Source organism: Bradysia coprophila, chromosome X, assembly GCF_014529535.1.
Source record: "Bradysia coprophila strain Holo2 chromosome X, BU_Bcop_v1, whole genome shotgun sequence".
Lineage (NCBI taxonomy): Eukaryota > Metazoa > Arthropoda > Insecta > Diptera > Sciaridae > Bradysia > Bradysia coprophila.
In genome coordinates, this window is record NC_050737.1 from 7,229,757 (window position 1) to 7,238,073 (window position 8,317).

Genomic DNA, 8,317 nt, shown 5'->3' on the forward strand with positions numbered 1-8,317 from the left:
TTTATCTTTTTAATTATCAGCACAAATACAGTATTTACTAACGAACGAACGAAAAAAAATATGACAAATGCATTGTATGGATTACATTTAATTTAAATGATTCCATTTTGCATTATAAAAATAAAAACCAAAAAAAAATATTAAAATAATAAAATCAGGATTTTAATTACAGCCACACAGAAAAAGCTCTCTCACACACACTGATCCGAATATGGAACTAAGTTTATTTATATAATACTGCCATGATGATGTCCATTAAGGCATACATTCCCAAAAGGTTCATTAATGTAATGAATTCTACCCATGATAGCTTTAAAGGTGATTAAGTCATTATTATGCGCTTATCATTGATAAACACTCGAGGCGACATACGATTTATGTGAATGAGTTTGGAACGTGTAGGACGGTATAAACGGGTATTATGTGCTATTATTCCATGACTCCATCATGTATGTATATATATATTTGTATATGTATCATACTACTGTGCAATATTCATAGGAGGGATTGGCAAAAAAAATTTGTTAATGCTTTCTGAACACCTATGTACAGACGAATAATATACAAATAAAGTAATCTAGCTGGTGTATTAACACATAAAAAGATTATTTTTTTGGCATTGCTGTATGGTACTAAATCAAATGGGATGTTTACAGAATATTGGATGTGTAAGAGCATCATTACAATAATTCTTTCAACGGACGAGGAAAAAAAGGACTTGTTTAACATTGTGCCCACATTTCGGGAAAATATTTATTTAACGTCGGTGCGTGGCCAATAAATTACAGGAATCCGGAATTTTGTACGACATGTAGATCTAGTTAATTAGTATTAAGTTAAATTTAACCCGTGAAAATGTCGAAAGAATTGAGAAGTCGATATTTTTGTTGTATGTACAAAAACTCGATCAGACGATCAGATGTTCAAATTGTAAAATTGTCAACGGCCAATCTAATCATTTGTTATCGAACGCAACGAGAAAATTAAAATGTCTCGATAACGTGAACTTATATGGGTAACTCCAGGGAATTGTATGAATGGTTTTGCTAAGACAGATCAAGAAGGCGAATTAAATGAAATCGATCGAAGAGAACCGAGAAAGTATAGAGTCAGAACTGTGTTTTAGAGGAAAATAAATGATATTCTTGAACGATAAGTTCAGGGGACGACAGCATCCCCAAGTGAAGTATTTTTTTGTAGTGGGTAGATTTCCCAACAAGTGGCGCAGTTGGTAGTGCAACTATTTCGTTGAAATAGTTTTTTTTTCTGTGAAAAGTTCAAAATCAAAGAAAAAAAATGTTTTTGACTTGAATCGGTACCAAAACAAATTGACCATGGGGAGAGTGATTGGCGTATCGCACTTGTTTTGGATCATATGGAATGGAATGGTGAATCGTTTGGTTGGCGAATCGTTCAGTTGGCGAATAATTTGGAATTGATGTCGGTCTGGTGATTTGTCGTACAGATGTTCAGATAACGTTACAAATTTCGTCATTTCTGAGGTATAAAGTGAGCTGTGTTGGCTATATTTTGCGGTAACAAATCAGTCTATAAATTTTCTAAATTTTCGTGAAATAAACTACAATTTTCAAAAATTTGCTAAAAACAAGCATAAAGTTTTATGGTGGTATCTCCCCGAGATTTGTGGAGATATCTGGCTTAAACGACGCGTCTGGTCAACAGCTTTCAAGGGAAAAAAAAAGTTTACTGAAATCGTTTTTTTTTTAATAATTCAATTTATTATCATCCCTTAACCTATGGCGCGTGGGATACAATTCGCGTTTGGTACATAATTAGATTAAATAGGCATATGACTTGGATAAACTAAAACTAAAAAAAAAAAAGAAAACAAACATAGATCAAAAGAGGTATTATACAAAAATAATCGTCCAAAACGAAAAAACAAAAACAAAATCCTTTGATACAAAGTAGTTTGGTGAAAATATTTCGATAAGTCTCAAAGTAAAAGATTTTTTTAATCAAACATTAGATGATGAAACGAAATAAGTAATAGATTCAATGATTAACTTGCGATACGTCTGTTATCTTGAAAAACTTAATATAATGTATATATGAAAAACTTATGAAGACTACTGTTGTTAGCCGAAAGCTTGGAAATAAAATCTATTTAAAAATCTAAGCTAATTAAATTAATTAAAAAATGAAGCTTATATGGAACATAAAACTTGAGATAGAGACAGACGTACGTTAATTAATAGACGTATTCTATGAACAAATTTCTTTATATAAAAGAGAAATCAATTATTGGCTTTGCACATTAGGGACGTTGTTACCAATCGGCAGTTCTTATGGGTCAATTTTCAAGTGGTTGTGTGTGTGCGATATTGAAAGAGTAAATAAAAAAGTTACAAGCGACTCCTTAATCTAAAACCTAATGTGTATAATAAGGAAAATAATATTTTCTGATTGTATCTTTGGAAGCTCATTTGGAACATCTTAAAAAATTCAAAGAATTATTGGGTCTTTAATTGGTCTTCAGATTTCAGATCAGGTAGAAATTTTCTTTTCAGGCTCAGTTCTAATCTGAGCTTCAGGTTTCAGGTCTGTCTAACATGTTCAGAGTCCTACATTTAAAGAATATCTTGGCCGAAAATGCGTCATTTGGTTCTACGGGTCTTTAATTTTTCATTGCAGAAAATCACTGTACAATTTGGACACTATTTTTGTATTTAGAGATTACTTACCGTTCCTTGAAAATTAGTTCTGTACCTATATGAGAATGAAGTTTAGAAACTAAGGGTAAAATCTATTACAATTTAGTACTTTTCTTCATAAAAAGACTGCTGTCACTGAATTATTTTTTCATGAACAAACTTCACTGCTGTGACATTTCATGGGAATGAATCAATGTGAAGTTGTTACACAAAAAATAGTCCAGTGAAATTGAAGTACTAAAAAAAAGTATGGTGCCTCTACAGGCCAACCGACTAGGCGAATCGGAGTTACTCTACTAAATCAAAACTTTACTAATTTAAAAATATAAAACAGTAAAAAAAAGAACCCGTCGTCATTGCAGGTGTAACGTAGATATCAATAAATGTAACATTTTCTCTGAAAAAAAAATAGATGAAATTTTATTCAAATAACCCGGAATTTCATTGAAATTTTAAGAATTTTCAAGCAACTGCACCATCGAAAAACAAGTCTTGGCATTCAGCCATTCCGACAAAACAATTGTGTCTATAAATTTGCTGCAACTATGTTTTAAACAATTAACGAAATTATTTATTGATTTCATTTCTCAAGAAAAAACAAAAACAAAATTATATGGAAAAGGTGGCTAAATTAATCGGTAACACCTAGACTAGATATTGCGGTGTGTCACCACCTCCTGGCAATTAAGATAAGTGACAATTGCGATCACTGCACAAACATAAAATCTTTATTGCATTACACCTATCAATTATGACGTCATTGTCTAACAACATACACACGTATCCAGAATGCACATAATATACAACATGTTATCATCAAGTTCCATTTATTTTTAAACGAAACTTATTACATTGTAGAGTGAATTTACTACCGAAGAATTGCATAAATTGTCTGATTTTATATGTTGATAATGAAGCTGTAGTTGTTGATATTTTGATCAACAATAATCGATAGAGATATTGATCAAAGTGTCGTTTCTGTTTTAAAAAACATTTACATGGAGGAGGTAAATTAAGAAGCGCAAGTTTTGCTATAGTGGGTTTTAGGTCAAATTAATGAAAGTGTTCGATGTACATATTTGGCGAAAGTGGTGTAACATGAAGACGAGTGTTGGTGAATTATTTAGCCGACATTGCGTGCGTCGTCATTAAGTAAGGGCATGCCATTAAACCGATCGCAGTGCATTAAGAAATGATAACAGGCTCGACCGAAATGATAGTAGAAAACGTTTTGTAAAATGAAACTTTACTCTGTTTTGGTTTTTTGTGTGTTTATTGCTCCCGATAATCATTTCTTTTCATCTTGCGATCAGGACTTTTTTTTGTTTTCAGTTTAAATTTTTACCTTACTTGAAGTAACTTAAAGTTTTCAGTCACTGTTCGAAGTCAACGCTTGATTAGACCTAGCGAATTCTCGAGTTTCTCAAGATCAACAATTTTCTATTTGTTAAATTCGAAAAAAAATGATCTTGTAATAGGACGTTCTGTCACAGACGGCAAGCATATCAACACTGCTGAACAAGCAGTTTACTATCGGGTCGTGAAGTTATGAAATGTGGTGAAGTGAAGATATGTGAATTAATTGAATTTTGAATTGATTAATTTCAAATCTTTTACTTCAATTCGTTGAACATGTAATTTGCTGTAACGCTGTATAAGCCACCTGGTACTACTAAGAGATTGTCATTTCTTCTTGTCGTCGTTATTGGTTTGGTACCAGATGAAAAATCGTCCGTATCAAAGTAAGTAATTGAAACTTTGCAGATAAATGCAAAACATAGTTTAGACTTAAATTTAATTGAACGCACGGTCTATGTGTGCAGATACAACTCGAAAACTCCATTAAAAAATGACTTCATTCCAAATAGAATACTGACAATCAAATAAACAAACAAATTTTAAGTATTTAAATGCTTGCTGCCTATTCAATGGAGATAAAATATGTATTTTTCAACCGCTTTATCTAGAACTTTCAATATGGGATTATGTCTCCCTATCTATGTTTAAAGTCTCTCCTACCCTTAAACTCGGTATAATTCCATAAGACTTATGACGCAATATAGAACTTGCCTATAGCTATAATTCCGTTCATATGAGTCGCGTATCCATATTAATACACGAACGTGTAGAGGATATGAATATTTATTTGCATAGACAAGTTTAATTTTCATATATAGCACATTCGAAAAGGGTCAAAATGCTCTGATAATGAGAATAAACTGAAATGTAAATAACGTAAAATACCAGCCCGAAAATGTGGATTGAGTATCACCAGTGAACAAACAATAGAGAGAGGAGCGATTTAAAGGGTTACAAGTTAAATTTATTTGCCAGCATTTATACATGGCTTGGAAATCAACCCCCCTTTTTGCCAAAAAGCTTAACTAACGAGAAACAATGGCACCTCATATGGATAAATTTATCCATTAAAATGGTTATCAAATGATTCATATTATTTATGGATGAGTTTAAATTAGTCGCCAAGTTTTTATTTCCATTTTCCGCCATTCCCTAAACAACAATCGGAAAGGGTTGCAGAAATATGCAAACACATAAAACCTGAATTAATATTATCGCCATCTATATATGTATCCCATTGCCATATTTAATTTTAGTTGTGTACGTACACATATAACAAATAATTTATACCATTAGCAAATAAACAACCAACTAATGTCAATTTCTTTCACAAAAATATTTTATAGAATTTGGATCGTTAAGAGCCATTTGCATTCATTTGTCGAAATAAATTAATATTTATCACATTTTCGTGTATTGATGGAATTATTCATTCGAATGTGGTCATTAAGTAAGACGACCAATGAATTTATAAAGTGAATCAAAAATTTTTAATCAACTCTACCCAACGGAATGAAAAGAGAACGGCGTCGATGTATTCAATTTTCCGACGGCGAAAATTCCGAAAAATAAATGCTTGGTTACGTCGGTGTATATACTACGGATGTTCGATGCGTGCTCATTGCTCCAATGCTGAACATATTATTGTCAGACATTTTTACTATTAGAAAAAAATTCTTTTGAAGTCCAAATGGAATTTTAGTCACTTTAACTAAAGGTAAAATGTTTGAGACATCAATTAATTGGTCGAAAACAACTTGCCGCCGGAATTTCTCAATATTATAATACTCGAATTGAAATTTATATTTATCGTGTCGAAATTATACATTAACCTTCTCTCTGATTTTTTTTTTTAAATTTTGTTTTATAAACATGAAGTAAAAATACAAATTCAACGAGGAGATACACGTAATGAATGACAAAAAAATATTTGGGTGTAAAACGAGGTTGAATTCTTCGTCAATTAGCTGATATCGTACAATTTATGGAAAATAGACGAATAAATTGATAAAAATGTAAATTGCAAAATGTTATGTAACGCATAAATTGATTGAGAAAAGAAAGTTGAGTGTGTGGTAAAATGGGCCTTTGTTATCTTTATGAAAGCGTAAGTTTTCTCATTGAGTGTGATTTCTGCACGACATCTATTTTTGGCAGTGACGTCGAAAAAAGCGATGAGGTCTGGCTAATGTGATCTTACTGAAAGTTATTGGAATTAAAAAAGATACTGAGTTTACTCACCAGCTGTTTTCCATTTCAACAAATTTCATTCCGGTTCATTGAAATTGAATGCAAGATAAATTGAATTTCATCATGTGTCATCATCAAGGCTAAATTAGTACTTGAAAACAATTCTTATTTAAAACCAATTCTCGAACAAAAACCGCCTAGATCTTCATCAGATTTATGAAGGAGAAGTCCCGAAAATATCAAATTTTTGTAATTTAAAAAAATTATCCAAAATCGAATTTGAATCTCCCCACAATTGGTGACTAAATAGTAAAAATCAGGTTACGCACACGATTCCTACGAGTACGCAATTTTTCTTTTGAATAGGAATAATGTGACGAGTTCATAAGAAAATTATTCCAACCAACCAACTATACTTCTACTTGGATTTCGTTTCTTGATACCAATGTCCCAATTACAGTCTGCGAACCGATGGAGACTTAAGAATGCATCTTTTAATAGAAATGTCCCAATTACATTAACCATAATGCTCAATAAATCATCTAATCTAAAGATTCAACTTAAGGCCAAGTCTATTCAACTCTAATATCTTAAAAAGTTTTAGTTTTGTTGGTTGAAATAAGAGTAGACGTTTAACATTTTGTTTCTTTTCATATGGATCCACACTAGAAAACCATAAATAACACGCTCGTATACTTCAGCCCATCAAATTGATAAAATTTTAATTACCGCAAAGCATTTCGATACAGGGATACGGACCAACGAACGCATACACGTTCTCGTTACAATCGTCTTATGAATAAAACCATACCAAGCAATTGGATATAAAAGCCAGTCTGACCCCGGCCTGATAATTCTACAATTTACTGGCTAACATTTTGGGTGGTCATTCGATATGACGTTTCTCGTTATACTTCTCCACCTTTTCATGAACGTTGTATTATTTTTCGCAATATATCCAAGGACTGCAAACGATATGACGCGAACAAAACGATCCTTGCACCACCGCATTTATTGATGCAAAGAATGCGTGATTCAATTGATAGTGTGTTGTGATCTTTTTGTTGTTGTTGTGGTTTTGTTTAAATATAACTCCTTCACGCCTACATTCCACGAATTTATGACTGTCTGCAAATGAATATATTTTTTTTAAATTTTTTTTATTTGTAAAGTATTTATATAGTACATATTCGTACCGAGAGTCTTTGCAACGAGATCAATGCATACAGCTTTTCGTTTTAACACAAAAAAAAGTTTTATCTTTAAAACGAAGCAATAATTCACAGTTACATTAATAATAAATAAGAAAAGTCATTTATAAGATTCAACAAGAGTAAAGTTTCTATATTATTGTCCAATGATATTCTCTATGAATAAATTTACAATGACTGAACCCGTAGGTATAAAGAAATAATAACTTACAGCGTTTGTGTACTTCTTATCTTTAATTTATTATTCATTACCTGGCATTAAAATTGATTAACTCAAATGTAGCTTTTTATAACTTGTTTGAGCGTTTTTTTCTTCTTATTCTTCGTGAAGCTTGTATTCGAGAAGTTCAATGGTAGAGAGATAGTCTACAGATTCACCACGGTTGTTCTTAAATATTTTATAAACTCAACAGCAACAACAACAACAGCAAACATATATATAGATACAATTTAATGAAATGCGCTCCTAGTGAGGAAAAATAATATTCCTAAAATAAACAACGCGTAATGGAATTATGCCTATCTATATATAATTTCTATAAATACCTGTTTAAAGTTAAATTAAGCAATTGAATCGACTATAAAATTGTGGCTTATACGCTTCGAACGTCGAGTACGCTATACCTCTACTATTTAAAAAAATATAAATAAGAAGGAAAAAAAACTCTTTTAATGAAAATGCGATGTAGACAGGCAAATGTACATGAATATTCTCAAGACAGTTTTGCTATTAAGAGTAAGCAGAAGCAATTATAGTTGCTGCGGTCAATAAAATATTATAAATTGTTTACAAATATTCATATTTATATGGATGCTAGTGTGTATTAGGTAATTCAGTAATACAATTTTAAAGCGTATCGTCTCTAATAGAGACTCTCTTAA

The 8,317-nt window shown here is 31.5% G+C and overlaps 1 long non-coding RNA gene across 1 annotated transcript; it reads right to left on the reverse strand.

The window, feature by feature from the left end:
- Positions 1-7,225: 7,225 nt before the first annotated feature.
- On the reverse strand, positions 7,226-8,060 carry LOC119085746. The gene is made up of 4 exons (XR_005089343.1): positions 7,982-8,060; positions 7,688-7,923; positions 7,421-7,453; positions 7,226-7,352 (listed from the first exon to the last, which is right to left on the reverse strand). It is a non-coding gene; the product is annotated as an uncharacterized LOC119085746 (long non-coding RNA).
- Positions 8,061-8,317: the final 257 nt, after the last annotated feature.